This window comes from Crocuta crocuta, unplaced genomic scaffold (genome assembly GCF_008692635.1).
Source record: "Crocuta crocuta isolate KB4526 unplaced genomic scaffold, BGI_CrCroc_1.0 scaffold140, whole genome shotgun sequence".
Classification (NCBI taxonomy): Eukaryota; Metazoa; Chordata; class Mammalia; order Carnivora; family Hyaenidae; genus Crocuta; species Crocuta crocuta.
The window spans coordinates 1,253,859-1,275,358 of NW_027527775.1; the positions used below are offsets into that span (position 1 = coordinate 1,253,859).

Consider the following 21,500-nt stretch of genomic DNA (forward strand, 5'->3'; position numbering starts at 1 on the left):
TACTTCTTGGCACATCTTGTTCTGATGAAATCACTACAGGTACCTCTTTTCCATAATTTAACCCACCCAAATCAACATAACACCTGATTGAAATTCTCTTGTAAAATCTCTGCCTTTGAACGGAACAGCACTGTTAGCAGTATAAAAGACAGAAATCAGAATTAGCCTCCATTTTTTTTTTTCAAAAAAGCCTACGTACTACCTAATGGCCAGTTCAAACTTAACATCATGAAGTCAGCAATCTATCGCAATCTAGGCCTCAAATTCATTCGCGTGGATCAAAAGCAGAATCTGATACTGAAAATGACAGAAATGTAAAAGAGAGTCATCCACTTAAAAATATATTATTCCCCTTCCAGGTTTCAGGTGCTGTGTTAGACTCAGGAAAACAGAAGTATAACAAAGGTCAGCTTCATGCTTTATTTTTTAGTTGGGTACATGACACTTCCCAGCGTATGCTATAGTGTAGAGACATTGCTCAGAAATGTTGAGTATGTCTGTAAGAGAAAGAAAGAGAGATATCAATCCATGGTACTATTTTCTCTACAGCCCCTGATGAAATCAAATGTGTCCATCTTTCCTCTGGAGCTAAAGCCATTGATGGTTCCATATAAGGCATTCTATCATTTCCTTTGTTCTTTCTTTTACAGTCTCTTCCACTCAAGTATCTGTATCACAGACCTTGTCCTTGTTCAATTTAAATGCTCCGAATGGAGTAAAACACTAGTGGGTATTGAACCTACTTAACAAGGGTAGTTAAGGAGGCTTTCAGTTTAGGTTTCTGCCTTTATACCACCAGGGTCCCTTGTAGCTGAGATGATCTAAAAGTGGATAATGACACAGAAAACTGGAGGGGGGAGAAACAAAAGACTCCTATACTCAGCAAGCATGTAAAAACCTGGGAGATAGATGGAGGAGATATTTTCACTGCAGTGTGTGTTCGTCTTTTAGCAGCTGGAACTGTTTTGTATGTGCTGTGATGACCTTATTTCTTGTATAGATGTATTTGCAGAAAGACTCCTATTTTCTTTAATTTTAAGACATTAGACACACTGTGTTAACAATTTTAGGCAATCTTTGCTAAAAGTAGCAGTTGGTAGGACTCTGCACTGATGATTCAACACCACTAACATCTATGCAGCATAGACCATTGTGCTGTATGAACCTATCAGCAAAACAACCTCATACATATTATTACAAAAATAAAACATAAGATAACAATTAAAGGAAGATTAATGGAGAAAAACTTTACATTTCCTTTCTTCGTATTTTCAATTTTCTCACCTAAATCCAAAATGAAAACAAAAAGAATCTTAACATAAAAATACATACGCTTTCTTAGACCTCACACCTTTAATGCGTGGAAAATGCTTTCCATCTTCCCTGAGTATAAATGTGTGGTCCCTATGGTCCTGTGCTGAAAGCTCTCTTTTGCCTGTGGACCTTATCAGGTAGACCCTCATGAGAACCATTTGTTTGATAAGCCCTATGTTTCTACTGATGTCCTCAATCCATGCCACCACGCCAACAATACCCTTTAAGAAAGCTTTCCAAAGACCCACTCTTATATACAATTCTATTGTTAAATTCTCCAAATATTTGTTAAAAGCTTACCATCAGGACCCTATGTTTAAGTAGCTCATAGTCTAGAAAGAGATATAAACAGAAAAGGAAGTGATTGCAGTGCAGTATGGTAGGTAGAATAAGCAGAAGTTTGTAACAAAAGATAAAGAAGAATGGGGCACCTGGGCGGTTCAGTTAAGCATCCAACTTCAGCTCAGGTCATGATCTAACAGTTCGTGAGTTCAGCTCCTGAATGGGGCTCTGTTATTCTGTTATATTATCCACTTTTAGATAATCTCAGCGGCTGACAGCTCAGCAGGTGACAGCTAGGAGCCTGAAGGCCACTTCAGATTCTAGATCTCTCTCTCTCTGTCTCTCTCCTTCTCACACTCTGTCTCTCTCTCAAAAATAAACATCAAAAAAAAATTTTTTTTAAGGTAAAGGAGAATGTGAGTGGCCAGAGAAATTTTTCTCAAAGGAACTGCTGCTTAATCTTAGTTTTGAAGGATGAATAAGCTCTTGTCAAGGGGTCAGGAAGGAGACCTGACAAAAAGAGAAAATTATGCTACCTTTATTTTCCGCTGTTGAAAGACAGAAGTGTTAATCCATGTAAATTAAATGGAAAACTAGGAGTCTAAAAAGAAAGAATTGGGAGCTGAGGAGTGAAATATGAGATGGAAAAGTAAATATGATGAAAACTGAACGCTGTGTTTTGATCTGGTGTCAGTAAACTGTGGCTGGTGGCTAAATCTGGCTCACCACCTATTTTTGAAAATAAAGTTTTATTGTACTACACACAGTTGTTCATTTACATATTATTTTCAGCTGCTTTCAAATAGTTGCAACAGAGGCTCTATGGCCCACAAAGCTTAAAAACAGTCACTATCTGACCCTTGATAGACAAAGTTTGCCAACACCTGACCTGAGTAATGGAGATTTGGTGAAATATTCAATGAGATGTTAACAAGAACAAATTTCTGTGATAGCTTGTTATCATCAGAGGGGAGGTCAGAGGCTAAGGTCATAGAGCCAGAAAGATCACTGAAGAATGACAAATAATGAGAATCTAAACTAAGGCAGTGACCATGACAATGAAGATGGAGAGTAGGCACCGAAACCAACTCAAGTTCAAAAGATACAGTAAGTAGAACCTGACAAAGCTTTATGTGTGGCAGAAGAGGAAACAAAGATTTTTTTCTGCCACCCTACTGAGATGGGGGAAGGAGAAGAGAAAAGAGAGTAGCTTGGGGTATGGTAATATCCAGATAATAAGAGGGGATCCAGAGACTAGGTCTGACTGCTCCCTTGAGTCAGAGCAAAATTATTTTTATCTTTTTAAAAGCAACAGACATTCTTATTCTTGTTACAAAAAGTAACATAGTACATGTTTGTCAATAAAATTGTTTTAAAAAAAAAGAGGGATAGAGAGAGAACACAAAACTATAAAAGTAATCCATGATGACATATAACACTTAATAGTTTTTGAGTCTCTGTTTCTATGAAAATCTATGCACTATAATTTTTACCAAAATGATACCATACTCAGGGCACCTGGGTAGCTCAGTAGATTAAGCTACCAACTCTTGATTTCAGCTCCGGTCACAATCTCACAGGTTCCTGAGATCAAGCCCTGTACTGGGCTCCTGACAGCACTGGAACCTGCCTGGGATTCTCTCTCTCCTCCCCGCCNAATAAATAAATAAACTTAAAAAAATGATACCATACTTTTATGTTGTGTCATAAAACCCAATAAAGGATGGATAGTTAGACTATCTTCAAATTTTGCTTTTACAAAGAGTACTCTAATTGCATTGCTAGATAATTTTTTTATCATGTATTTATTTCCTTAGGAGAAATTCCTATATATGGAATTGGTAGGTGAAAGAGAACACACAGTTTTAGAAGTAATCTTTTTGTACTTTACTAGTGTCTTATAATCATTTGTTTGCAGAATGCTAAAATCTGGGCAAGCCCAGGCCAGAAGAAAGAGAATTTATTAACAAAATACTATTAAACTCTAATTGTAGAAACAGAACATTGCCTTCTGAAAAATACACTGGGAACTTGAAAGTTAGGCATTAAATATCTTTCATTCTTGTTCTCATCTTGTTCTTTCTCTTTCTGATGGTCTGATCTTTCTTTGATATTCTCTGAGGTACTACCTTATGATTTTTATCACTAGGACTTCCTTGGCTCACCCATCAGATTACATATGGTTCATTAGAGTGGCCCAGTATGAGTTTAGTCTGCAAATCTGAATGATCTCATAGCTCTACTTGAAACTAATTTCAGGTTTTCTAAATTAAAACTATTAAATGACAAAAATCTCTTTGCCCTCCCTGAGATCATTGGTCTATCCCTCCTCTAATCAGCTCTGGCACTGGGTCCTTTAATACTTGTAAGAACCTCTCATTTTTCTAAAAGCACTTTGAGTCGGAAAGACCTCTTGATAAGAGATATAATTACAGGTATTTACTTGTCACAAAAAGCATTCAATAATGTTATGTAATTTTATCAATTAAATATAACCACAGTTCTCACTTTTGTTTAGTGTCTATCTTTTTTTGCACCAAAAAAGAATCATGAACATTTTCCAGGTCAAAAATTAAAGCTCTACACTATTAGTTTTAATGAGTGCTTAATATTTTATTCACTGTATTAATGTGACAAATTACCAAGCCATACCACCTTTGAGGGATATTATTTCCAGTGCTTAGGTATTAGACATTTTATCATGATGAATACATGGGAATTTTTCCCAGATTATTTAGAAAAAAAATCTAGAGGATAATTGGGAATTCAAGATTTGTAAACTTTAAGTATTTTGATACACATTGATATTGTCATCTACAAATTCTTACCAACTTAGAGGCACACTAGCCCAGCCTGGATCATGGTGGTGTTATTTCACTATTGCCAAATTTTCATTTATTTTTATGCAACTATTCAAGTGGCGATTGGTCATTTGTACTTTTCTTTTTACCCACAGTCTGGGTTTTTTTCCCCACAGAGGAGTGGTTACCTCTATTTATTTGTATATATTCCTTTATCAGATCAAGATAGTAAAATTTCCACTGACATAAAGGTTTAAATTTTTTCACTTCAGTATTTGCAGTTTTTTTAAAGTTTACTTTTATTTATTTTGAGAGCCCAAGAACAAGTGGGGGAGAAGCAGGAAGACAAGAAGACAGAATCCCAAGCAAGCTCCAAGCTATCAGCACAAAGCCTGATGAGGGGTTTGAACCCATGAACCATGAGATCATGACCTGAGCTGAAACCAAGATTGGACGCTTAACCCACTGAGGCACCCAGGTACCCCCTCAGTATGTGCACTAAACATTGTTTGAGGTAGGATATTTTTCTTGTTTTAGTTTGATATAGAATGGGAACTTTTTTTTTTTTTTTTTTTTTTTTTTTTTTTTTTTTTTGTTGGCAATTTTGNTTTTTTTTTTTTTACATTTATGTAGTCAAATCTGTGAATCGAATCATGCATGCCTTCAGCCTAGGCTAGGATCTGATGATACATTGATAAAAGCCTGTTCCAATTATACTTTTTAAATGTTTTATCATGTAACATTCATTTCCAGGTTTTAAATGACCTTATTTTAGACACTTGAGTGCTGATAACAAACTGAGGGCTGATGGGAGTGGAGGGAAAGGGAAGTGGGGTGATGGGCATGGAGGAGGGCACTTGTGGGGATGAGCACTGGGTGTTATATGGAAACCAACTTGATAATAAACTATTTTAAAAAATAAAATAAATGACCTCATTTTATATAGTAAAATCTTGAGTTCATTTGTAATTTGTGTGGGTGTTAAATGTGAAAAAGATATATAAAGTTTATAACTCAGATAAATATACTAACAACATAAATTTGATATACTTTCCTCCCATTAATTTAAAAAATAAAAAATTAATATATACAATTTCAGCTTTACTGTGTAAAGAGCAAGTATGTTGATAGTCCCATCTATAAAACTATAAAAAGCTGAGCAAATTCCAAGTCAAGGGGTCTGAATTTGTAGGCTGAACCACCACCCAAAAAAATGCTAGAGAGATGAAGCACCCAAAATCTGATTACCTAGAGCAAAAACTTCTTGAACCATAAACTGGTAGGAACACTTACAAGGTAATTTTGATGGGTGGAGGCTGAGTGTGGACTCGCTCAAGAGAAAGAAATTCCTGGGGCCACAGTCTTAGAGTTCCACATACACATTCATAGATTTTCTTTCCAGGAACCCTATCAGATTCTCACAGTGTGGATTTGAGAAAAATCTCCTCATAGCTTTGGCGGGTAAAGAGAGTAACAAACATGAAAAATGCTAGGTCTTTCTCCATAAAAAAAGCCTACTTTCCAGAATAAAGGACTTTGTCAGAGTTCAATTCTGAAGCTGTATCCCAACGGGAAGACAAAAATGACTCCCAGGCCAGCTTTGCCCAGGCTTTCTGCTTCATCCAATGAAACAAAATAAAAACAAAAACATTATCAGAGTCAACAGGAATCAAAACTTCAAAAAACAATCTGGGGAAACTGCAATCAGGGAATGGAATAGGGAGAGGGGGCAATAAAAGATACACCACTTGTGAAGGTCACAATCCAGGAAAACAAGCCAACTTAAGACTGAGATTTATTTGGAAGGTTTTAGAACACTCTCCTCAATACCTTCCATCACATCAATAGGCTCCAGTATACTGACAGGACAGCACAGCTGATAAATCTGTAAGACTCAGAATTTTTCTCAGAAGGACTATATATTCAAAGTCAAGAATGGAGACAAAAACAAAGACACTAAAGGGATCTGAAGCCTCTGCAACATATAGTCACAACAAACATCAAATACACCCAACTCTTTACCCAGACTAACGTAAACCTTTACACTAAAACCTATTTACCTTAGTTCCTATTACCTAACACAGTATGTCTAGTTTTCAACAACAAAAAAATGTATACGGCATGCCAAGAAAAAATACTCTGAAGAGACAAAGTAATAATCAGAACCAGACTCAGATGTAATACTGATTTTGGAATGATGAGACAGAGAATTTAACATAACTGAGATAATGTGTTAAGGGTTTTAAGTAAAATATATACAACATGCAAAAGTAGATGGGTAATGTTAGCAGAGGGATGGAAAGAAACTATATGCAAGAATCTAATGAAATTCTACAAATCAGACACACAGTAATGAAAATGAAGAACATCTCTGATAGGTATGTTAATAAATTCAACGTGTCCAAGGAAAGAATCTGGGAACTTCAAGACAAGTAAATAGAAACTTTTCAAGCTGAAATGCAAAGAAAGTAAAAGATGATAAGATCATAATAGAATATAAAACAACTGTGGGGTAGTATCAAAATCTGCAACGTCTATCTAATTGTAATGTCAAAAAGGAAAGAAACAGAATGGAGCAGGGGAAATATTAGTGAAGAATATTCCAAGGTCAATGATAAATAGAACCACAGATACAGATAGCTCAGAGAATATCAAGCAGGATAGATTCCAAAAAATCTAAACCAAGGCATATCGGATTCAAACTGCAGAAAACTGAAGCTAAAGAGACATTCTTGAAAGAAGTTAGAGGGAAAATAAACAAACCTCATCTATAAGGAACAAGGAAAAAAAATTACAGCAGACTTCTCACCAGGAAACATGCAAACAACAGAGTAGAATGAAATATTTATAATGTTGAAAGACAAAGGTTACCAACCTAGAATTCTACATCCAGTGTAACTATTCTTCAAAAGTGAAGGGAAAACAAAAGCTTTCTTCGACTAACAAAACCGGAAGACTTCATCATCCGATAACCTGTCCAGCAAGAAATGTTAAAAATAAGATTTTCAGGCAGAGGGAAAATTATTCATGTCAGAAATTTGGATCTACATAAAGAAAAACGTCAGTGATTAAATAAAGGTAACATGTTATCTTTTTCATATTCTTAATCTAAAATATGATAGGTTGTTTAATAACTGTAGTAGTGTATTGGAGGATTATAAAGCATAAGGTAAGTAAAACGAATGAGAGCAATGTCATAAAGAGATGGGAAAGAGGATTGAAAATACTGTTACGATAAGGAACAGGTACTACATGTGAAGGGGGGCAGTATTTTTAGAGAGTGAACTCAGATTAGTTAAAAATGTATACTGAAGGGGTACCTGGCTGGCTCAGTATGTACAACATATGACTCTTAATCTAGGAGCTGTGAGTTTGAGCCCCATGTAGGGTGTAGAGATTACTTTAAAAATAAAATAAAATAGGGGCACCTGGGTGACTCAGTCAGTTAAGCATCCAACTTTGGCTCAGGTCATGAACTCACAGTTTGCGGGTTTGAGCCCCATGTAGGGCTGTGTGCTGATAGCTCAGATCCTGAAGCCTGCTTCAGATGTCTCCCTCTCTCTCTCTCTGCCCCTCCCCCACTATCACTCTATCTCTCAAAAATAAACATTAAAAAAATAGCAAGATAAAATAAAACTAATAAAGCCACATTATCAGGAAAAATGTATACTGTAAAATCTAAGAAAATCATTAAAACGCTTTTAGAAAAGTATCATTGATAAATTAAAAAATAAGATAAAATATACGCATATTATATGCTCAATTAAAACCACAGAAAGCAAAAAAGGAGGGAAATCAAGGTTGAAAATATTTTCCTATATACTTTACCTGTCTCTGAACTATCCATTCTGTTTTCTTCGTCTACAGAAATGAGTCACATTTTTAAAAAATACAAATTTTATTATATTTGTATTAATCACATTGAACAATTAAGGGGGAAATGATGTCTTGGCCATGCTGAATTTTGTTTTGTTCCACTTAGTGAAGTCATATTTCTCTCAGCAAGGTTTTATAGGTTTTTTTTTCTATGTATCCCATACAGCTTTTGTTCAATTGATTTCTTAGGATTTCTATTTTCATTCTGTTGTATAATAATCTTTTAGTTTTCCAGATCAGGTTGATCAGTTTCCAAATTTTGTATTCAAGTATATTTTTCATGCACTCACCAACCTATTTAACTCTCTTATTAAGCATAAAACTAGTATTGTTTTTTTCTTTTCTAAAGGCAGTCATATTTTCTGCAAATAACGTCAATTTGTTGTCCCTAATATTAAAATTTCTTCTTTTAAAATCACATTGCTTAGGACTTCCAGAATATTGCTATATATAATGGTGCTTACAGGCATTCATTACCTAATTACTGAATTTAAATAGACAACTTTAACAGTTTTCTGTTAAATATTAGCTCACCATTGATTTTTTTCATAGAGTCAACAAAAAACTATCTTCAGTACAGGCATTATTCTAGGTTCTACTTATATAACCAGCTGGACAAGATCCCTGCTCTAGTGGAATTTACAGTCTAATGTAATGGGTTACAGACTTTCAATCATAAAATAAATCAATAATTAGATAAACACTATAATCACTGAATCAAAGATGCATTGATTTTAAGATTTGCCGTAATTTAGGCTAAGGAAAAATAAAGCGCCAATTACACTATTACGAAGAAATTGATTATAAGACATAATTCTAATTTCAAAAGTGTAAAACTACTTTAAGAATTTTGGTTAAGAGTCAACAAAAAGAATTGATGAAACAGCCCCAACAGATTAAACATACATGGAAAATACTGGATGGCAGAAGGAGCTATTCAGATAGTTAGAGCTGATGACTTCCATTTCCCGACCGGTTTGTATACATTGGTGGTCAGAGACGGCTTCTCTGTTCAGGTGACTTTCAGGCAGAGAGCAAGAGTGAGACCAGATACCTGAACACTCCGGACAGTCACAGTGTCTAGTGAAGACACTCCAGGGGAGACATTTGTGAAGAACAGAGCAGCTCATGATCACTGGAGGGAACAGCAAGGGAAGGGGAGAAGATGCCAGGTGAGATCAGGGGATAAGCAGGTCCACGTTCTATCTGGTTACCTTTTCAGAGAGTTTTTAGCTTTGTTCCAAGAGCAAGGAGAAGCTGCTGGAAGCTTTTAAGAAATAGATGGTATGAATTATTTTTACTTTTAAAAAAGTAATCTAAGCAAAAAGGTATTAAGTTGAATAAGAGTAGAAAATGAAAGACTGGTTGGGAGATCAGTATGGTTTTCTGCATGGCTTTCGACTCAGGTGGTGGTGGTGGTGCAGATAGAAATAAATAAATTCTAGTTATGTTTTGGCCTAAGAGCTGGCAGGATTTGCTTCTAGATTGAGAAGTGGATGAAGGAAAGTGAGAAATAAAAACAGCTCTTAGATTCTGATCTGAATAGCTAGCTGCATATAATTGGATTTTCTGAGACGGAAAAGCCTTAGGAAGGAAATATCAGTGGAAAAAAATAAAAACAACGTTGTCCACATTAAACATGAGATACTTCTCAGATGCAAAATAGAGATCCAGTTTAGGAGATAAGAGTTACAAGTCTGAGGCTTTGAAGTGACAATAGGTCTGAAAATAAAATTAGAGGCATTATCAATACACAGATGTTCTATGAAACCATCCACCAAATGAGAATGCAAAAGAGGAGTTTATAAATAAACTAAGAAACTCAGTTTTATTATTTTTTTGTTTTATTTATTTCTGAGAGAGAGAGAGAGAGAGAGAGAGACAGCATGAGCAGGGGAGGGTCAGAGAGAAAGGGAGACACCGAATTCAAATACAAGCTCCAGGCTCTGAGTTGGCAGTCAGCACAGAGCCCGACCCAGGGCTCGAACCCACGAACTGCGAGATTATGACCTGAGCTGAAGTCGGACGCTTACCAGATTGAGCCACCCAGGTGCCCCAAGAAACTCAGTTTTAAAACCGGAAGATCTCCAACCTTTAGGATCCAAAAACTCAGCAAAGGACACTGAGAAAACATAGCGAGTGAGCTCAAAGTAAAACCAGGATTCATGGAATACAACATAAGAAAATGTTTTATGAAAAAGGTAGCAGTGTTTGTGTTGAATAAATTGTGTTGAATAAATAAAGAGAAATGTGCCTTCATGCTTAAAACTAAGGCCCAATATTACACGTTGCCTTGACAACTGGTGAAATCAGGAGGTTCTCAAATGCCTAACTGCCTCTACTCCTGTAGATGAGGTCTCCTCTCCAAACCATGCCTGGACTAAGGCAGCCAGCTCAGCTCCTTCTTACCAGTGTTTCCGTACCCAGCCAACTCACAGAGTTACTCAAACAAGCCAATCACACTCCCCTGTGGGAGTCAGAAGTCCCCTCACCCTGTTGATACTACAGAGCCTGCCTCCCACAGCCCCTGGTTGTCACTCCGCCTCCTAGTACAGCCTGCTAGTGGTGATAGAAAGTGTGCAGAGTCCTCCTTCTTCAGATTGTGGATATATGGGATTAACACACTGCTGTCAATCTTATCTGTCCAGTGGTGGGAATTGTGTGTTCAGCCATTCACTTGGCCTATTACTGAACCGTCCATTTTCTTTTCCTTCTTCTACAGAAGTCAGTCATATTAAAATAAAATACAGGGGCACCTGGGTGGCTCAGTCAGTTGGGTGTCCCACTTGGGCTCAGTCATGGTCTCGCAGTTGGTGAGTTCAAGCCCCGCATCGGGCTCTGTGCTGATAGTTCAGAGCCTTGATCCTGCTTCAGATTCTGTCTCTCTCTCTCTCTCTGCCCCTTCCCTGCTTGAGTTCTGTCTCTCTCTCTCTTTCAACAATAAATAAATGTTAAAAAAAAAAGTTTAAATAAAATAAAATACAAATATTTATTACGTTTGCATTAATCATATTGAATCATTCAGGAAAGAAATAATGTCTTGTCCATGATGAATTTTCTTCTGTTCCATTTAGTGAAGTCATATTTCTCTCAACAAGGCTTTATGGGGTTTTTTCCCATATATTCCATACAGCTTTTGTTCAACTGATTTCTTAGCATTTCTATTTTCATTGCTGTTGTATAATAATTTCTTAATCATTTCATTTTCCAGATCATGTCAGTGAACTTCAAAATTTTGTATTCCAGTATATTCCTAGGATAGGAATCCCTCTCTACCAATGGGATGAACAGGTGATTAAAATAAGAAGGGATCACTGATTTGGCAACATAAATGCTATTGGATGTATCAGCCAAAAATGGTGTGAGGAGAGGAAGTAGAAATGATAACCACAAAGATCTCTATCAAGAAGTCCTACTATGTTTGGGAGAAGAGCCACCATCGGTTACTAGCTAGAAAAGAAAGAGAGGTCAAAGGTGGTTTTCTAAAAACGGGGATGCTACAGCATGTGTAACAAATGAAAATTAAGAAAGACAAACTGATGGTTTAAGAGTGAGGGTTAAGAACTACAGGAGTCAAGTCCTTGGAAAGGGGAGAAGCAAGGAGCTCCAGAGTGCAAGGCCTGCTTTAGATATTCCATCTGCTGTAACAGGAAGAAGAAAGAGAAAATACATAATTACAAATGTGTTGCACCATAGATCTGGCAGTGGAAAGATGAGAGTCTTGGCCAGCCTGTCTGACTTTCTCCAGCTTTGTTCAAATGCTCTAGACCAGAGACAGAGAAGACAGAGTAAGGTTTAATCAAGATTGGGATATGCCCAGAAAGCAAGAGAGGAATGTTTACAAGAAACTGAAAAATAATTATTATCATAAGAAGAGAATAAATTCATGCCAAATTAGATTAAAAGAGGAGCCCCCCCCTCCCACTGGAAAGGGATGACAAATTTTATCAAACATTATATATGAAGTATCCAAATTGTCATATTCTTTTTCTTCTTCAAATTATTCTTTAAAGTTAAACCACATCCTGGTGTTCTTCCCTTATTTTAAAATTTGAGAAACTAAAGAAATGACTGAATGCAGCATGCTGAATGTAACTAAATTACTCAACCTCAAGGCTGCACCTAAAATATAAAATGTATGCTTAGTCCTCCTTAACACCATTTAGATTTTATATTAGGAAGTAAGAGGCACATGATCACATCTATGTGACAATAGTTTGAAAATATTTAGTGCCAAATAAGTCCAGGAAACTCTACCCATGGAAAACTGGACACAGTTAAGGAACTTTCATGCTATCCAAAAGGCAGACCAACATTTCTGGAAAGAAACAACAGTTTGGTGTCTCAGCAAACCAGGATAGCTACATCTAATTATTGTGGTTTATTTAATTTAGAACATGAGTTGGATGTTTCAGTTAATTCATACCAAATTAGTATTCAGAATATAACATGAAATATGCTATGTACTTAGAACAGTTCCTGGCAAAAAGTAAATAACAAATGTTGCTATTATTGTATTTTTTAATACTGTCAACAATGCTTCTCTAATATAAGAAAATAGGACACAGCACTATGTAAAGTCTATTCATCATGGTGAAAGTATCTTTATCATTTTATTTAAGAAAAGGCAATAACCATTTCTGTTTTAGGTTTATTTCCTATTGGCTTTTGGAGCCTGTGATTAAAGCATTACTACAAACTCATGATGACAAGTCTGGTTATAATAAGTATAACAAATGTTAGGAAATTCATGTAACCCCTGTTCTTCCTGTTTTGTCTTAAACACATTTCTATCTTTTTAGGTGAGTACTAGGAATGTTAAAACTCAGTCCAAGCATTACTCATATACTATGGCCCAAAGTGTAAATTAAATAAGTCTTCTATAAGACAAATTGGGAAAACTAAACTTTTGTAAACTGTTTGAACTAACAACTTTCTTTCCTGGAACCAAACATATTTATTCAAACATATTTATCTGTAAAGATATTTACTTTGACAATAGCAAAAAAAATTGAAATTGAAATGTCCACTGATAAACAAATAATTAACTAAATTATGGCAATAACATGTGCATCAATTAAAAGAATATTGCGTAATACTGTATAGTGATGTAAAAAGAGATTCTTAACCTACTTAATAGTTTAGGTGTTGTAACCAAAAACTAATGTGACACCATGTAAAATATAAATATAAAAGACAGTGATTGATTAAAAAATACTGGAAGGATATATAATAAAATACTAATAGTAGTTATGTCTAAATGGTGATGTTAGAGGTAATTTTCACTGTTTTTCTTTTTCTCTGTTTAATTTTTTATAAATGTATTCTTGATTTTATTCAGAGAAAAGTAAGTTTTTCCAGCTAAAATATAATGTAATACACTAAAAGTAGTTTTCTAATGTCATGCATACTAATAAACATTCAAAACCAACAGAAATAGAGGGTTTCTCTATATTCTCTATATATAATAGAATATATTAAGATCAATAAAAATATATAATTTATATTTATTCAGAATCAGTCCAATATTTAAGATGCATGTTAGTGAGGTCAGGAATGAACAGCTCATTTATACTACTTACAAAGACAGCAGATTGGTTTATAGTTCTGGTATCATCATCATCATCATCATCATCAATTAACATTTACTGAGCCACTTCTCTAGGGATCTAAACCTACTTCTCAGAAATAGGGCACATCTGGAAGTAAAATTCACTTCTTCAGGGTTCACGGGGACTACCTAGGAAACTCCAGTTTCAAAACATTACACAGTATCTAGTCACCTGAAAGAGTTCATGTAGTTTCCAGAACAGTCTGGCATATTAAATAGTGTCAACAGAAAATAGCTGGATTATAAAGCATAATCCCTGAACAACTGTACTGGGAATAGCATTGCTCAAATGATCTATTATCAGAAAACTGCTGCAGGCGTGCCCTATAGCTGATGAGACTCCCATCCCAAGGCACCACTGCCCTCAAAGTAGAACACCTGACTAGGTACAAAACAAAATTTAAGACTTGTCAGTTGAGATACAAAGTAAATAATGTGTCAGGAGAGAGAAAAAAAAAAAAAAAAGAAAGAAAGAAAACAGTTAAACCAAATTTAAGAGTAACTTTAGAGGCACCCGGGTGGCTCAGTTGGTTAAACATCAGACTTTAGCTCAGCTCATGGTCTCATGGTTTGTGAGTTTCAGCCCCACAACAGACTCTGTGCTGACAACTCAGAACCTGGAGCCTGCTTTGAATGTTGTGTCTCCCTCTCTCTATCTGTCCTTCCCCAGCTTGTACTTTGTCTCTCTTCGTCTCAAAAATAAATAAACATTAAAAACATTTTTTTAAAAAAAAGAAACTTTAAGGAAGGCTTTGAAATTATCCATTCAAAAATTAGTTTCATTTTGAAATTGCCCATATGTATATAAATAAGTTTTTTGGCCTTTAAGGGTATGCCTTTTCTAAATAGTCATTTATTTTATATTAGTTTTTTAGTTTAAATTACACTAAGATTTAATTATATCACTCTGGCTAAATACATGACATGATTCATTCCCAAAGAATGAATTGCCTAATATCTAGGCTGTATTTTTCAAAAGAAAATAAAAGCTTTCAAGTGTCCTATGGTAATTATGCAATGGAACATAGATAGCAGTAGAGAACACAAGATCTGGAATTAAATGTCTTGGGGTCAAATTCTATTTCTGTTTAGAATTATCTAACATTTCTATGCTTCAGATTCTTTATCTACAAAATGGGTATATTATTCATTGTATTACCCTACACATAGGTGTACTGTCAGGATTACATGAGCTTTGTATGCAAAAACATTTAGAAAAGTGCTAGCTACATAGTACATAGCCAGTAAGTGTTTATGATTATTGGGTTGCTATAATATGTATTCATGGCTGTCTAATAAGCCTTGTTTTTAGTTACCATCCTGAATGACCTTCCCTGGATCAGGTTCAATGCCTCATATCAACAAACGTGGAGACTTTGGTGAAGCACCTCAGTTCTCTTTTCTAGTCTTCCCCGATTAGCACTTTTCCCTTAATTCCAACAAAGCAAAACTCATACTTTTCCAATTTACACCTCAGAAAGCAGAGATAGGAAATTGTTGAATGATAGACTCAAGATTCAAAATAATCTCCATATACTGGGATGCCAAACTATAGGTACTATGAGCAAATGAAACATGAATAAATATAACAGCCCACATTTGGGATCCTAAGAATCAAACGCATAAATACAAGATAATGGAAACCTAATTATAAAATTTTAGATACACCTGGATATTCCAATCATGCTCTTCTAAAAGCAACCTCATTTATCAATATGAAAATTATGATTTCAACAGTAAAATAAAAGTGACCAAAGTATGATGGGTAGAAAGAGTTTAAATTCCCTTCCAAACTCGTGTTAAGAGGGCATTCTGTGTTCCCCCTTAACATGTCTTTATACATGTGCACAGAATTAGTAATATCTTACAAAATGAGTACAAAGTGTGAAGAAATCCCAGGGCTAAGCCCTAAAGATCTTCAATATTTAGAAAAGAAGAAGGAGTAAGTGACAAAGGACCTTAAATAAAACTGTCAAATTAGCGGGAAAACAAAGGTACAGTGGCATGTCATAGATGCTGAGGGAAAACAATGTTTCAAGGACAAAGTGGTTAACTGTATTGAATGCTGAGAGATCTACTAAAACAAAGACAGAAAAGGGCCTTTGGATTTAACACACTGACAGACATTAATGGTAGCAAGTCAGTGGAGTGCAGGGTTGTGGTATTATAGGATCAAGGAGGAAATGGGAGGCAAGGAACGGTATCATACACAGATGTTTCAACAATTTAACAAGTTCAGCTCTATGGAGAGCAGAACCATTTTTAAAGGAGATCGTAGGGTAAAGAATTTTTTCCCCAAAAAAGAGTCTAGAATACTTTTCAGTGCTAATAAAGAGTTAGAGAATAACCAGATCTCCATGGGTCCTAACTATAGAGGAAACAGGATTGATCATATTGGACAGGAGGGCAAAGGAGGGTCCACGTGGCTTCTACAGGCAAAGATTTGTCAGAAGAAAAAGGTATTTCTGGCTTCCCATGATCTGTTTGCTCAGTTCCTGTTTAGGTTATATTATGAGAGTTCCTTCAGAACAAAAGTACAGCAATATACTTGAGGGCAGGGAAGTGTGTAGATTCAACCTGCTATCTGAAATAAATGCACTACTTCTCTGATCCATAGTACTTTATATGAGAATATTCTCAGTGTTTTTATTGGTTTTTTTTTAACCTCTTTACAATAATAGACACCATTTATTTAAACCCTATCATGTCCCAGGTACTATAACAGATACTTTACATATATTAAGTAACTGAGAGTAACTGTATGTTATAAAAAGGAGTGTGGGATCCAAGCCAAGAGTAATTTTCCTTCTATGTTCTTAGCCTCTTAGTGCAAAATATTAAAAAGAAAGAGGATCTCAGTAGTTCAGTTTCCCTAAATCAAGTTATAAAATACAAAGATAATCATTTCAGACAAATGCTTGTAACTGGTTTATTCATCATGATATTTATTGAATGCATGTTATCCCAGAGTGTGTTGTTGGGATTGATTCAATAATTTAAAAAACAAAAACAAAAACAAAGTCCCTGCTCTTTGATGGTCACTTTAAAAATACTGCATCCACTTGGGAAAATGGTACAAAAAACTTCATTACTGATTGAGTAGAACGCTTTTAGATATTGATATCAATGAAGACAAAGTTCCCCTCAAAACTGATTTAAAATAACAAATTTTAAAGAATTTTCCAATTATGTGGTGATAACATTTCACAAACTTAATTCAACACAGTGAACGCCTATTTTACATTTTAAGGTCATAGGCAATCAAGTTCAAATCCAGACCCTAGAACATGGACAAGCCCATATTAAGCATTTATCTTCACTTCAAAAAACGAATGTATTATTTACCATTTTTGCTATTTCCTCCCCAATTTTTTTCCGTTTTGAATAGACTAATGAAAAGGAAAAAGTCACTAAGATGAAACCATAGAGGTGAGGGAAAAGGAGTTAATAAGAAGACAATTCATTTTTTGTAAGTTTTTGTTTACTTATTTTGAGAGAGAGAACGGTGGGGGGGTGAAGAATCCTAAACAGGCTTGGTGCCCAACACAGGGCTGGAACTCAGGAACTGTGAAGATCATGACCTGAGCCAACATAAAAAGTTGGATGTTTAACCAACTGAGCAAACCAGGTGCCCCAGAAAAACATGGTTTAAGAATATGCCCTACCTTCCTAAACACACATGCACACACACACACACACACACACACACACCATGTACAAAATTTAAAATATTTGAAATGCTGAGAACTTCTAGGTTTCTATTAACATATAAACTGCTAGGCAGGGACACTAAAGAGTGTGAGGCTATGTGGCCACATTAGCCTGGAGATAGGTGAGGGTTTCAATTTCGAAATCAGATAGTTTTGGTTGAAATTCAAATTCTGTAACATCCCTGACATGTAATCTTAAGCAAATTTCCAAGCTTTTTAAATATGGGAATAGCAGTAATGCCTGTCCTTATAGTGTTATAAGGATGATGTGGCTTAATTTTAATAGAGAGTTGAGAAAACTGTCTGACACACTGTAAGCAACCAGTTAGATTACTGTTACTATATTCCCACTGTTTTAGGCATCAAATTTTATGTCAAATTAGTGTTTTTTAATGCAATTCAAAAATTACTATTTTGAAAGATGAGCATTTTTCAGATTGCCTAAATTGTGTTCTCACACCCACGCACACACATTTTGGGTCATCACATTAATTCCGTTCTATACCAAAGAAGCATATGAATTACAGGGGCGCCTGGGTGGCTTAGTCGGTTAAGCGTCCGACTTTCGCTTAGGTCATGATCTCGCGGTTCTTGGGTTCGAGCCCCGCGTCGGGCTCTGTGCTAACTGCCAGCTCAGAGTCTGGAGCCTGTTTCGGATTCTGTTACTCCCTCTCTCTGTGACCCTCCCCTGCTCACGCTGTCTCTCTCTCTCTCCTAGAAATAAATAAAACATTAAAAAAAAAAAAAAGAAGCAGCATATGAATTACCGTGAGTCATCATAAACCTTGTTCCCTCTAAGTAGTTTTCTAGGGGATTATTACCATTTATGAGGGGAGTCCCCACATGGCATATTATTCCAGATTTTGATTGAAAAACAATTGTTAAATTTAAGCATGTATATGGAGCTTGTGGAAGTGATTATGAGTGGAGAGGCAATTTCTAGTTTCATGAAAAAGCATCCCATTATTTTGTTTCCATTTTTAAAATGTACCAGAAAAGTCAGAGGCTATTAAGAGAAATGTATATGACATAAAATGTACCCTGTAAAAAATATATTATTCACTCTTTAATATTTATTGAAACCATTTTATCAGTTCAAGGATTATACTGTGTATTTTTTTGTTGTTGTTTCACTTTCTATGCTCTCCTTTTTCAGAGAAATCAGACACAAGTTACCAGGAAATGCTATTTTTATAGCTTATTAAAGAGATCAGATGGAAAAGATCTTTTTGTATTTCTCTATTCGCATATTTGTCATTTGGAATAATTCCTGATTAGAGACAAATATTCCACTCAAAACCCTCCTTGTGGGCAGCAAATCAGAATGGGAAGAATGAGAAACCAGGAATCTGAAAAAGAATTTTGTTTTCCAATAGTCAATTAAATGAATATACTTAAATTCAGCTTATTTCCTTTTCCTCATTCAATCCTCTGTTAAATTAGGAGCTTGATCAGCTAACTTCTGACTTACCTTGAGCACAGTCTATTTTATTAACAAAATTGTGTTATTATAAAATTCTAAAATGAAAAAGCTTATAATACAAATATCATTTAATAACTTAGCTAACTCATTCTCCTTCAATTTGTCCTAAGTTAAACCAAATGTTTCATACCAAGATTTTGGGATAATTCACCATTTTCAACTAATATTGACTATCTGTAATTTTCATGGCCTTCCAGAACAGCACCAGGATGTAATTAATAATATTTGTCTCTGTGCTAAAGATACAAAGAACAGCAATCTTATGCTTAACTCCTTGTCCTCTATCTTTGCCTATAACTTTTCCCATATGGCTTGTAAACACATGTAAGCTTAGGGACATTATTTGGATCCCTTAAAGAAAATGTAGGATACTCAGAAACAAATACTTAATCTTTGAATAGTCATTTAGAAGGGAGTATAAATTATTTTTGAAATTTTTGAATCTTCCAGAATGGGAAAAAAACATAAGTAAATTTTGTCTAGTTCTCCATTTTGCTGTAGGCCAATTCTGATAAGAACAATGTATAATGCAAAGGAATTCTATGTATTTATTGTTTAAAAAATCATGAAAGAGACAACTGAATCAAGAGGTCAGATTGATCAAGTAAATGTAAATAGACACAATTTATATTTTATATTATATATACTTTAAAAATATAGAATTATTATTTGTCAATCATATATCCATAGAGATAAAAAGAAAGGAACAAGCTAGAGTGAGCAAATCAGTATCTTCTCATAAAATGACAAAAAAAAACAAGACTTTTTCAAAAGGAAAAAAATCATGAAAGAAGAAAGAGTACAAGGTCTGCTGAATTCCCAAAGAAAGTATATTAGCCAACTTGGTGGGGCTGGAGAGTGAGTAATAGCTGGAAAGAATTCACAAACAAAGATCATAAGGAAGAAAATGCTACTGGCTAGATTTTCAAGGACCTCAGAGCTAAGATGATACAGATGAAAACTGTTCTGACAGAGTTATGAGAAGTAATAGAGTCACCAACATAAGTGCCTGGACCCTACTGTGCCCTCCACCTTCTTCCCATTTTCTGAGCAATGGTCATGAAGAGCACATGTGTCTGAGAAAGCAGGAAGTGAGTCTCTCTAAGCAAAAAAATGAGAGTGGCCAATTAGCTTACTGCACCTCAATTATCCCTCACACAACACTCTGACACTTCACCTACAGTCACTTATGTCCTATTCCTATAAACTGAATGGCCTGATGGACAGGACTTTCAAAAACAAAAACAGTAACAAAAATAAAAACAAAAACAAAACAATGAGCTAACCATCAAAAGTCCATAAGCATTTGAGCAAGCACAGTGCCAGAAACAACACACACCGAATTCAGAATATAACAAGCTCAATGATCTAACACCAATGCCAGTTTAATTAGTAAGTATGACTAATAACAACAAGGATGTCAGAAACTGTATATACATGAAAAAGGAATACCTGAAGTTCTCAGAACTTTCAAGAATATGTTTGTCAAAACAATAGACAACCTAAAAAGTAAAATGTACTCAATTGTAATGTTTATTAGTTAGCTGAAATATTAAGAAAAGTATTCTCCCATTAAACTATTCAAAAGACCTGAGAGTAAAGAACATATCAGGGAGTTATAAATATGAAGAAGATTCAAAAAAAAGAAAGAAAGAAATGGCTGGGGGGTGAGTAGGCAGTGCAAGTAGAAATTGTAAAGAATTGAAGAAATGATAGAAAACAACTTCTAAGAATTAAGGCAACTTGAGTTTCCAGATTCATAGGTATCAATAAATACCCAGAATGCATGGAATAATGTAGGACAGACCTATATATTATGTGTCAGGAGAATGTTTGAAAGAACATGCAAGAACCTATCAATGATTGTGCTTCTGGGAAAATTAGTAGAATTAGAAAGAGTTGGAACAAAGGAAGAGGTTCTCCCAATTGTTTTATATGTATTGCTTGAATCTTTTTAATTAAAATACCTACATACAGTGCTTGGTTTAATTAGAAACATAATTTAAGGAAATGAATTAATACTACTTGTAACTGATTAATAAAATTTTAAATGTTAAAACAGAAAGTATAATAGATATTGGTAAAAATGTGGAGAAAGGGGAACCCTCATACACTGTAGGTGGGCATGAAAACTGGTACAGCCACTCTGGAAAACAGTATGCAGTTTGGTCAAAAAAGTCAAAAATAGAACTACCCTAAAACTCAGCAATTACACTACTAGATATTTACCCAAAGGATACAAAAATACTGATTCAAAGGAGCACATGCACCCTGATGTTTGTATCAGCATTATCAACAGCTAAAGTATGGAAAGAGCACAAATATATATCTACGGATGAATGGATAAAGAGGATGCAGTATATACATGCGATGGAATATTACTCAACCATCAAAAAGAATGAAATCTTGCCATTTGCAATGAT

General features: G+C 35.1%; 1 long non-coding RNA gene across 1 annotated transcript in view; it reads right to left on the reverse strand.

Annotated features, from left to right (window-relative positions):
* Positions 1-434: 434 nt before the first annotated feature.
* LOC144239288 (uncharacterized) overlaps positions 435-21,500 on the reverse strand; it is a 62,032-nt gene continuing 40,966 nt past the window's right edge. The window contains exon 3 of the long non-coding RNA XR_013337368.1: positions 435-497. This is a non-coding gene — a long non-coding RNA (uncharacterized LOC144239288). The remainder of the gene's footprint in view (positions 498-21,500) is intronic.